This window comes from Trichomycterus rosablanca, chromosome 27 (genome assembly GCF_030014385.1).
Source record: "Trichomycterus rosablanca isolate fTriRos1 chromosome 27, fTriRos1.hap1, whole genome shotgun sequence".
Lineage (NCBI taxonomy): Eukaryota > Metazoa > Chordata > Actinopteri > Siluriformes > Trichomycteridae > Trichomycterus > Trichomycterus rosablanca.
The window spans coordinates 2322032-2334182 of record NC_086014.1 but is presented as its reverse complement, the minus strand read 5'-3'; the positions used below and the strand labels follow the sequence as shown (position 1 = coordinate 2334182).

Below are 12151 nucleotides of genomic sequence, written 5' to 3'. Positions count from 1 at the left end.
AGAGCTGGCTGGATTTCCTTTCAATTATCTGCACTTTACATCAAAGCGAGTCCAGAACGTTCTGAGAACAAAGGTCCACAATATGTTGGTTATTTGCTGCATTGCAGGCTTTGAACTTCACTGCAAGCGTCTCTTAATTGCACAACTTGGTTTTTTGTCTCTTGATTAAATTTATTTGCCTTCAGGGAAAAAACACACACGTGCAACATGGGCAAAAGTATTCAGACATGCCGACACAAATACAGAGGGTGCGTGGTGGTACGTGAACCAGGCCGTTGAAGGGACACATAAAGAGAAGGGTTGTGATGAACAGGTGAAAAATTCAAATGAACAGAACTTGACAGTCTGACTGTGTAACCAGGCCAATTTCACAGCATTATCTTCAATTCAAATAACCGAATTCATTTATAATTGTTATTATAACACATTTTAGATTAGTTTACATTTACATCCCTACAGTAATAGATATAATTTGTTTATGTTTATATATTTAAAGCTTCTATCATTATAAAACGTTCCACAATGATCAGCATTGGTAACATGTGAGGGTTATCATCATTATTTTTTATCACTATTTTATCCCATTTCCCTGGAATCAAGGGACAGTGGTAGCCTAGTTGGTAAGGCTTTAGGCTATCAATTGAAAGGTTGAGAGTTCCAATCGCAGCTCTGCCATGCGCCCACTGTTGGGCCCTTGAGCAAGGGCCTTAACCCTGTCTGCTCCAGTGGTGCTGTGCAATGGCAGACCCTGGACCACATTGTACTGTACATGTGTAAATGTATATATGACAAATAAAAGCCTTCTAAAGTATTCAGATTTAAACCGGAATTATAAAGTATGTACGAGGCACTTCAGTACAGCCGTGCTCTTGTGTCTGCGGGTGAAACAAAAAAAGAGCGACGTATCTAAAGAGCATCTCACAGCTGGAGATAAAACGTGGCTTCAGCTTGACAGTTTTGTTCCTAATCTGTCAGCAAATGATTTTCTTAAGACATGTTTCCCTGACAACCCTCTTTCTTACAACAAAGACGAGAAGAAGAAAGTTCGCAGAAGCACTTTATCATGAATATTTCACCAAGGTTTTTTTTTTTTTTTTTACCTCAGACACTGTTGAAATAATTGAATATCTAGCCCGGGCGTCCCTCTTCCAGTCGGAATAAAAATAGAAATCAATATGAACAGATACATTTCCATTGATTAGCCTGTATATCCTGATATCTGAATCTGAACCAGGCTGATATTTACATTTATATGAGTTTGTTTGGAAGATGTTTTTATTCTAAATGCAGGAATGAATTCACCAATTCATCACAAACATTCCAGACAAAGTAAAATACAAACTTCTGTTTTTTTTTTTTAAATGTGACTAAATGATCTGAATCAAAAGCGTTATAGAACATTTAAGTTACACCATTCTGAAATATAACACAATGATCAGAACTGGTAACAGGAGAAGGTCATCATCACTTTTATGTTTTATCACTGCGTTATCCTGATTAAAGTCACGGTGGGTCCGGTTTCCCCAGAATCATGGGGCAGTTGTAGCCTAGTGGGTAGCGTTTTGGACTATCAGTCTGAAGATTTTTGGTTCAAATCCTGGCTCTGCTATGCAGCCACTGTTGGGCCCTTGAGCAAAGCCCTTAACCCTGTCTGCTTCAGGAAAGCCGTACCATTCATGATTTATAAAGATGCAGTCGGTACTTTAAAGCTATTCCTGACAACATAAGCGTAGTTACTATACAATGATAAGCAGAGATTCACCTTCTATTCATTCACTTCTCCCTTCTCCACCCAATCTTATCCAATTTGAGCCGAGCTCTCTCTCATCTCCGCTGCCACCCAAATCCCAATCGAGTGCCCCCTCATGCACACGTGCAGCCCCTAATCACTTCTTTTCACCTGCCAGGGACGGCATCTTGGCACACACTGCCATCTGTAATCAGCCGCCACAACTAGCCAGCAGAAGCCGTACTGCAGGAGCGACGGGGAACCGTTCTTCAATCACAGTTCCTGCTGCCCGGACGGTTAATAGCACGACTGGGATTCAAACCAGCTCTGCTGTTGGGTTGTTCATGCCAATTCATTCGGATTATTCGGGACTGCAGCCATTTGCCGCCAATAAAGAAGACACATTTTTTAAAAACAAATTCAAAAGATGTCTGGACACTTTTGACAGTGAACCTTATTACTGTATTTATTCCTGGGCTGTAACTGTTTGTACATGATGGTTCCTGGTTGCTTATAAGTACATTTAGATCATTCTGCAGCAAGTCTGGAGGTCTCCTCAGCCGGTACGGCATGGTGAACGTGGCAAAAATAATTACAAAAGGGAAATGGTATTTATTTCCCTATTGTAATTGGAAGAAAACTGAAATAAAAAATTAATCACATTTTAAAGGGCACTGCAAAAGCAATTCTCTTTGTCAAACAATGATCAAGGTGTCCTTTAATTTTAAAGCCAAATGTTTGACAAGGTTTATAACACCAAATTAACAAAACCAAAATTCCAAATGACTATTTACACGCGGTTCCCTAGAAGATTCTACGTATATTATTACTATACTAAGTAAAGTAAAAGATTTGGGATAAACCCAAAGGCTGACAGACCTGATCTCAGTTGGACAAAGAAAGGAAGCAGGTGGGGTTAGACATATCCAACAGTCGTGTCAAAAGCCTGGCAGTATTTTGGACAGCAGGGAGCACAGCAGGCTGATGAGACAGACCCACCTCTCACCGAGAACCACGGTCCAGAAAGTCTGATCACTGAAATCACTCTTGCTGCTTTGCAAATCTGGCATTGTGTGGGAAAAGTCTGGCCGGTCCGAGCAGTGCCAAATATAAACCAGAGAGCAGAAACTATTATCTTCCCTCATTCACTAGTTGATACGATCAACTATGTAGAAAATATAACGATCACAAACCAGTTCGTTTTGCACTCAGGACAGACAGACAGAATTTTGGGGTCTAAAATGTTCACACAAACAAGTGTGTGTGTGTGTGTGTGTGTGTGTGTGTGTGTGAGCGCGCTGGGGTGCCTCTGAGCTGACACAGCGAGGGATTTAACCAGCAGGACAAAATCCCTGACAGCCTCAAAACCAAAGATCCCATCAGACTTCATAACCCAGAGCAAACAGAGCATGATACCGATTCACCCACAAGGGAAGGACACACCAGATAAACAAACAAATTGGGCATAAAATAAATAAATAAACACATAAATAAGGTCCAACAGTCACATCACTGAGATAGAGAAGTACACTGTTAAAAAGAAAAGAAAAAAAATAGAAATAAGGAATATGGGATGTTTGGTTGGGACAGAAATCGTGTTTGCTAGCCCACCACCACTGAGATCCAAGTTTGAATCCCAGCTGTGCTATCGATCAGCCGGGCGCCTACAAGAACACACCACTGGTTTGACCATTCATGGGGTTTGGGACAGCGGTCGAGCAGGGATTTCTCATTGCTCCTGTAATCACAGTCTCAGCTGGCCGGTCGCACAGTGTGTGGTTGATTGCGGTTGGCAGTGCGTGGCTCCCCGTATGCGATTCTGTGCCTCTAGCAGATGCACACGTCCGGGGTTGACCGTCTGCAGCCCTCCTCAATCGGGGTTGAAGGGCAGCAGCAGCGGGGGCAAAGGTTGCAAGTGGAAGTATTTCAATCTGCCGGGTCTGATTTTCAACGAGCTATAATGAGTGTTTAGTTTTTAATGCCACGTCTGCCCTCGATGTTTTCGAAATTTATCATTTTACTCACTTAACTTGCATATCACTGTTTAATTGTAGCCACCGCTCGAGCAATCACATTAAGAAATGTTGATTAACTATTACATTAAAGCAATTGATTGATTAATTAGTAAATTAAATCTTAACAAGCGTGTGGATTTAGTTTTCCGGCCGGCAGAAGTAATAACAGTTAATATGCAGATTTCATATTCTGTCGTCTTTAATTACTACAAGTGATGTGTTTGTTAGCTGTTACTCATTTAAATAATTAAATGAATGTACGTGTGTAATTTTGCCACTTAAAATATAAATCATGCTTCATTTAATAAAAAAAAAAAACAGTGTAACTATAGATAGTGAACATGACAGTTTATGTCAGTAATGTAATTCTGCCCTGCTCCACTAAATCTGAACTCTATTTTAAGTTTGACATCACTTGAACCTTGTTGTGCCAAAAGACCCTCACAAAAGCTTTTCAAACAGCAGCAGTTTTGTCAAAGGGTGACACAGTGGCCCCAAGACCACGGCCCTAAACAAAAGGAGCTTTGTAGACATCAAGAGCCAAAGCTAGCAGTAGCCATTTGAAAAGAAAAGAATTGAAGTGATGTGAGAGACTGGTGCTGTAGTTTATACATGTTTGGCCCTTCTTCCTTAACAAAGTTACAAAGCACAAAAATACACTAAAAATCCTTAAAAGTTCCACCCAGGGCTAAGCACGTACTACGGAAGTCCAGACGTGTGTCATATATATATTCTCATCTCGTTAAGCCATGTTGTGTGCGACAAGAAACATTTCATTTTACAGAAGAAGACACATCGTTCTGGTACACGATACTACACTCAGCTGCAAAAAAATATCACCAGTCACGTATCTAAAAAACCCACAACACAGCTTGCATATTGATTACAAGGACGCCATAAACCGGTGCTGTCTCCAGGTTTTATTGATCTCAGACGCCTGAAATCCATTAGCGGCCTTTACATGCATAGTGCATTGTGTCCCTGCAAGGAAACAGCCAGTTCTCTCTCTCGTGTTCGCTTTAAACACAACGCTGTAGAGGCGAGAGAGCAGCGGCAGTGGATTAGCCGTGTTGGCCGAGGGCCCGGCGGCACTGATCCTTGGCTGGCTCGCCACTCGTCGAGGGCATCCAAGTAATCCAAACTACCTGAACGGATTCGCTGTCCAGCGGCTTCAGGAAATGTCCAGCTAAGGGCTAGATGGACTTCACACATTTTACTGAATCAGGGATACAGTGGTCAGAGCTGCACACTAAACTGTCCATGCTAAGCATATAAATGAGAAGGACAGTAATGAGACAGCGTAGGCTCTAACGTTCATGGAAAGCTCAAGGTTACAATTAGATTGTGGTAGCTAAAGGTTACATGCGTGTTATTATACGGGATAATCCGCCCATCTAGCCCACCAGCGCTGAGATTCTGAGCTACCGTGTTCGAATCTCGGCTCTGCTACCGGTCGGCTGGGCGCCCTCTGGCCTGCAGCAGACAAAATTGGCTTCCAATCTGCTGGGTGGGAAAGACAGGACTTAGGGGTGGGGGGGTTATCAACACCGTGTAAGGACCTTGGTTGTCCAGGGTGCCTGTACAGAAAGTGGAAGAGTGCAGAGATCAGGGCGTGGCTCTCCGTACGCTAAGCCGACCTCACGTACAAATCCACCGAAGTATGGGAGAATAGGAAAATAATGGTGGACTGCGCACACATATAAAATACATCAACACTGTTATTAGCAACTGTGGGCCAGAGTAGTTTCGTTGGTTCTTCTGTGTGCACCCTCAACCTTGAAAAGCCCAGAAAACCTTCAGCTGTAATCACCACTGAGGATTCCCTCTTAAATCAACCGGCTCTGAGTTTCCACAGCTGTAATAAAAACTGATAAAGGGGAGTCAAAAGCATACAAAAGGTGTGCTCTGTCTTTAATTACACCTTTAAAGGACAGACCAGGATGATTACAAGCCATTCCCACAGGGAGCCGTATTTTCTACGTGATCTATTTAAAATAAAATCATCAAAATGCCTGACTGGCTTTATTCAAACCTTTTTTTCTAGCTCATTAAACTAGTAACAACAGAAGTTTTATCAAAGCTAATTAAATCTTAACTTCTAAAAAGGTATTACATTTTTGAAAACTAAGTATCATCCTGATAGTAAGGGGGGATTTAACCCTCAGACGTCTGGATAAATCACAGCCGAGCATTGGTAAGTGGAGAAATTTTACACACTACAGCATGTTCTGAGATTATACCGGATTGATTAATCCTCTGTCAACCACGCAGAGACTTTAAAGGACGTGAAGTAGATTTTATGCTATGAACGAATGTGGAAAGCAGCCTGAACTGACCGTCTGTTTCTGTCTGCAGACAGTAGAGCTGGCACAGCAATAAACGGCACATTAACGTGGGATAAATGGACATTAAAACTGAACTACTGGCAAGCAAACACCGCAGGCATGAAATGATGCTCATCAGTATAAAACTACACATACTGCCAGAGTACAGGACACAACAAAACACTGGTCCAAGTTTGTGAAGGACATGATAGACAGGACTTGGTGTGTGAAGGGCATTACAGACTGGACTTGGTGTGTGAAGGGCATTACAGACTGGACTTGGTGTGTGAAGGGCATTACAGACTGGACTTATGGACTAGACTTGGAGTGTAAAGGGCATTACAGACTGGACTTGGTGTGTGAAGGGCATTACAGACTGGACTTGGTGTTTAAAGGACATGATGGACTGGACTTGGTGTGTGAAGGGCATTACAGACTGGACTTATGGACTAGACTTGGTGTGTGAAGGGCATTACAGACTGGACTTGGTGTGTGAAGGGCATTACAGACTGGACTTGGTATTTAAAGGACATGATGGACTGGACTTGGTGTGTGAAGGGCATTACAGACTGGACTTATGGACTAGACTTGGAGTGTAAAGGGCATTACAGACTGGACTTGGTGTGTGAAGGGCATTACAGACTGGACTTGGTGTGTGAAGGGCATGATAGACTGGACTTATGGACTAGACTTGGTGTGTGAAGGGCATTACAGACTGGACTTGGTGTGTGAAGGGCATTACAGACTGGACTTGGTGTGTGAAGGGCATGATAGACTGGACTTGGTGTGTGAAGGGCATGATAGACTGGACTTGGTGTGTGAAGGGCATGATAGACTGGACTTGGTGTATGAAGGGCATTACGGACTGGACTTGGTGTGTGAAGGGCATTACAGACTGGACTTGGTGTGTGAAGGGCATGATAGACTGGACTTGGTGTATGAAGGGCATTACAGACTGGACTTGGTGTGTGAAGGGCATGATAGACTGGACTTGGTGTGTGAAGGGCATGATAGACTGGACTTGGTGTATGAAGGGCATTACAGACTGGACTTGGTGTGTGAAGGGCATGATAGACTGGACTTGGTGTATGAAGGGCATTACGGACTGGACTTGGTGTGTGAAGCTCTCAACAAATGATAGTGGTATCATTCATGTAAGGCTTTGTTTCATAACTTACTAATTATATGAATGAAAATAAATGAAGCTGTTCTGGCTTCTGGCTTTGCACTAACAAAGTAAGTCTTTACTTCACACCGGTTCTGCCGACTGATAAACACTTACATGAAACAATGCAAAATAAAACAGCCTATTGTAAAGGTTAGACATGTGGATTTATATTATCTCTTTAAAGACTTTGCAGCGCAAATTCTATTTACACAATACATGAAAACGTAGACCTGTAACCATGACATCATAATAAAAAAGAGAACGAGACAATAGATTATGTCTCCGCTCTTAAAGTTTAAGCCTCTCTGAGTACAAAGAATGTTTTATACTGTTAGTGTGAGCTTTCCGGTAAGCTCATGCAGATTTTAAAGTACTCAGACGTCTGATTATTCAAAACGCTTTCAAGCAAGCACACGTGTTTTAACCAGGTGCCAGATAGTGTGCATTGTTGTTACCAAACAGTGTCAGATTCAGTTAGGCTGCATTCAGAAATGTATTATACACTAAAATTATAACAACATCATATATTTAGGGCCTGACAGATCTTTTTTTTTTTTCTTTTTTCTGGTCAGGGTCACAGCAGGTCTGGTTTTTTGCAGGGCAAGAACATCCTAGACCAGTCTGTTGCAGAGCTTCAACTATAGCCATGTGTGACTGATAACGCCAGTTTAAAATTGTAGGGGTGGTGGGCTAGCGTGATGGGCTTCCACGCCATCAGAATGTCAACCTAAAAGATACATCAACTAATAATGTCTGTTTATATGGTTTATGTTATAATAACTTAATAACATGCATTAGACATTAATCAACCATTATGCACTGTACTTATGAAAATACAAAACACAAATAGCTCAGCCAAAAGTAAACGGTTGAAAGAGTAAACTAAAAAATGGTACAGTTTTACTTAATTAAGAGCAGGAATTAATGTAAGCCTTGACAGACGTCCTACAATGATAATTACAAATATGCAATTTGTAAAAACTTTAATTTTGATGTATTAGACACAGTGTGTATTTAAACCAAACCGCTGTGATTCATAAATATTAAATAAATCTTATCCGTTTTAACTAGCTTTAAATCACTGAGCTGTCATTAAGGAATTCTAGCCCCTTAAAATTAGTACCGGTGTCAAATATTTCACACTAGAGTCAGTTTCAGACACAGCCTGTGTTTGCTTTACCTCTGCTGCACATGCATGCATTTATTACAGATTTATTATGCACCAAAGAAACCCAAAGTATTGTTTTAATGCAGATCATCATACAATCTGAGATTGTTGTAAGTTTATGCAACAAATGTGTCTTTCAAATTATATAACGTGGTTTGGTTTGACTGTGCAAATCAAAGGACCATAGATTTATGTGGTTTATTAGTGTCCAGGGATTTTATTTGGTTTAATCAAATACAAATATCTCTAAATTATACTGTGTTGCACTGTAAACAAATAATCAAAACAAATGCAACAGGTACTTTGTACATTCAACAGACCTCATCATAAACGGTTCACATTTCCATCACTTTTGTGTAACATAAAGGCAGTCCATTGCTATAGCTCAAAATTTTATTTATTAATTTATGTAGATGTTTTACGCCGTGCTTACACAATGGTTATATTGACGGCAGGAAAGGTTGGTAATTTAGCTCAAAACTTAAATGATTGAGCTTGATTTTAATGTCCCACATTTACTATTTAAGGCTGAAGGTCCAGTTAGTGAATTTCACAGGTAATGCTTGTGCTGACGATGCAGCAGCGCTGCAGAAAAGCGAACGCAGTTTAACAACACTTAATATTACTTATTTTTAAAGATTATGATTATCTATCAGCTGAATGTTCTGCAATGCGCTGTTCTAAACTGCCATAGATGAACACACCGTCTCCTGGATACACCTGAATAACTGTGTCCAGATAAAATGCCAGCATTTAGTGAATTGCTTGTTGGAATTAACCCACAGCCTGTGTTAAAGGCAGAACGTTCGTTTACAAGCCAAATTCATCTGGAAACTTGAAATGGAGAGTCGGAGAATTATAAACAGTTGTATAAACAATTTTTTAAAAGTAATTGAAAAGTAAAATATATAACATGCCAAACAATCCCATTCAGAGAAATAATGATGTGTCAAACTCTACAGCTGCCCAAAAGAACTGCAGCATTGATCTCAGCCTTGGTCTTTTGACCCAATACGAAGGGAGAGATGATTCCACATTGTTACGATTTTACTTTGCTTTACCCCTTATATCCTCTTTGGAGTCCATGAGACCCCAGAGACTCTTTAACAGCTCACAAAATCGTCTTAGCCTCTTTCAATCAGCTTAATACTTCACAGCTTTTTATAATATTATGGAAAACGCAAATAAACAATATTTTTATATTGATGTGTTTCCAATCATCCCCTAATTTATACACCTCTGTGTGGGGTCTCAAAGATTAGAGGCTCTCTCTTACACACACACACACACACACACACACACACACACACACAGAGAGAGAGAGAGAGAGAGAGAGAGAGAGAGAGAGAGAGAGAGAGAACCCTTTACAAAATCTCCCACATCTCTCTCTCCAGTTAATTTGGTTAATTAATTTGGTTAATTCTGAACTCAACGTAATTCATCTGGGACCCCGAAGAACACTGCAAGACAATGTCAACAGAACACAGAACACTGTGAGAGGCTATTAACATCATTAACAAGTACTAATATTTTGGTAGGAACAATGCAGACTGATGTTTAAAGAAATAAAAATGTAACTAGACTAAGCACTTTTTTAGAAAAAATAATAATACCAGGTATTGCTAATAAAAAGATAATATGAAGCAGCTATCTGAGCAGATAGTCACCTAGTCTGACAGTGCGATCACAGTCTTCAGTGTGTCTGACAACTGAAAAAGAAGCAGAACAGCTGGTTTATATTTTACCTGCCTGTCAACAAATAAAATAAAATCAGTGTGTTTTATACATCACAACATTAGATTTACTTAAACCTTTATTACATAAAAATATTAATCAAATATTTCAGCAAATTGTATCTTTGTAACTTTGTTCTCCAAAACAAACCAACAGTTTTACTTAGTTCAGTACAAAACAGTAAAACAGTAAGAATTGGGTTTACCATATAAAATACTCACAATTTTTACATACTTTTTTATAACTTTAGTGTCAGTATGGAGTCTGACAGCATGTTAACCAGCACATATAGATCTGTGTGTGACGATTTATAAAAAACGATGTTCATATTTTGCATAATGTCATCTTATAATAATTACAGTTATGTTGCCAAGAAGAACATTAGGTTACTGAATGCATCTTAATTAGCTGTATTAACAGTTTTAAAAAATACATGATTTTGTTCGTCTTACTGCTGTGTGTGTTATGTTATTCTGCTTTTTAAAAAATAAATAATAAAGTCACATCAATATGAATCTCAGGGATGTGTTTTATATTTTAATGAGATGCTAAACGTGTCCTGTAATGGTAACCGTTGACTAATACAACCAATTATCGGTTAAAAGAAACAGGATAAAATTGCATCCCGATTAAAAACAAACGCTTTTAATCAATTTTACTCAAAAAATATTACATTACAAGCAGTAAAAGGAATAGATACATCTCTCAGCTACAGGAACATTTGCTCAATAACAGCCTCATGTTTTCTGTTTTGACTGCTCATTCAATATTTACTTAAATTATAGAAATAAACAATTGTGGATTCTTGCCTGACTGGTACAGAACAAAGACGACACACTTTATGCAGCAGTGAACATTTATTTTATTGACCTGGATGAAATCGATATAGAATTTAAAAATGCCAATTGTATGAAACACTAAGCCTGAATGAAATACCACGACTGTAAGTTATATCTAGACTGTTGTTGTTTGGGTTTTGCAAATAATAGAAAAAAGCCACATTATACAAAATTAATTCAGGACTGTGGCACAGCCTATAAGACTATAAGGTGTGTGCCTTGATTTAAACCTTACCTCCAGTCACTATCAGGGAGTTTGACATGTTCACCCCAGGTATTGCCCAAAAACATACAGATGATTGATTGACTACTCGGAATTACTCCTCAGAGGACAGGAAGGAGTGAATGATGATGTGAATGTGCCCTGTCCAGGGAGTATTACTGCCCTGTGCTCAGTGTGTCTAAGTGATGGACCGGACCAGAATGAATGAATGAATGAATGAATGAGGATAAACAAAAATAGCTGTACAAACAGACTTAAACCTCCAGGATGTTGCCTGTCACAACACCAGGAATGAAAGCACTTGCACTCTACGACATAAACGGTACACAGGAATGTATCACATGTGTGATAGATCGAGGTATCGATACGGTATCGTTTAATCACCCAACCCTGCCTGAAGTTCTGTTACTTCTGCAACTCTGGACTAGCAGGACTGTAAGATAACTTCTCTGTATCATTGGCAGTGCACAAGGACAAGCTGACAGCAAAACAAGTGACTGACGTGGTATAAGACAGCAACATATGTGAAACTAACCAGCTGGTTTAATGTTAGTTAGCATGCAGCACTGACAGACAGTCAGTTAGTCGACATGTTAGCACTAGATTACACAAAAATAACCCCAACACCTTTAGCCTCTGTGTGTAGACTCACCTCAGCAGGACTTGAGTAGAATAACATTGACAGCAGGGTTAAAGCGAGATGAAAAACATCACGTCTGAGTTTGTAAATAAAGCAGAGAAACAAAAACGCCGCCCCTCCGCTCCCGTATCAACAGCTCAATGAACACAGTCCGCACTGGAGCCCTGCTAACCACCCAAACACGCCACATCACAAACACCGCGAGATCCGCCGAGAACTGACGGGAGCACGCCCCGACGAACTCAAGCCACGAGTTTCAGCCAATCAGATCGCCCAGCTCGCTCATATCTGCGCTATGATTGGATAGATTT

The 12151-nt window shown here is 40.1% G+C and overlaps 1 protein-coding gene across 2 annotated transcripts in view; it reads right to left on the bottom strand.

Annotated features, from left to right (window-relative positions):
• Positions 1-11916, bottom strand: part of glceb (glucuronic acid epimerase b) — a 41078-nt gene extending 29162 nt beyond the window's left edge. Inside the window, exons 1-2 of one of the 2 annotated variants that reach the window (XM_062989523.1) lie at positions 11853-11900; positions 10072-10113 (exon numbers count right to left, since the gene is read on the bottom strand). The gene's annotated coding sequence lies outside the window, so the exon portion shown is untranslated. Of the gene's footprint in view, positions 1-10071; positions 10114-11852 lie in introns of both variants that reach the window. The other variant, XM_062989524.1, reaches the window with a different exon arrangement.
• Positions 11917-12151: the final 235 nt, after the last annotated feature.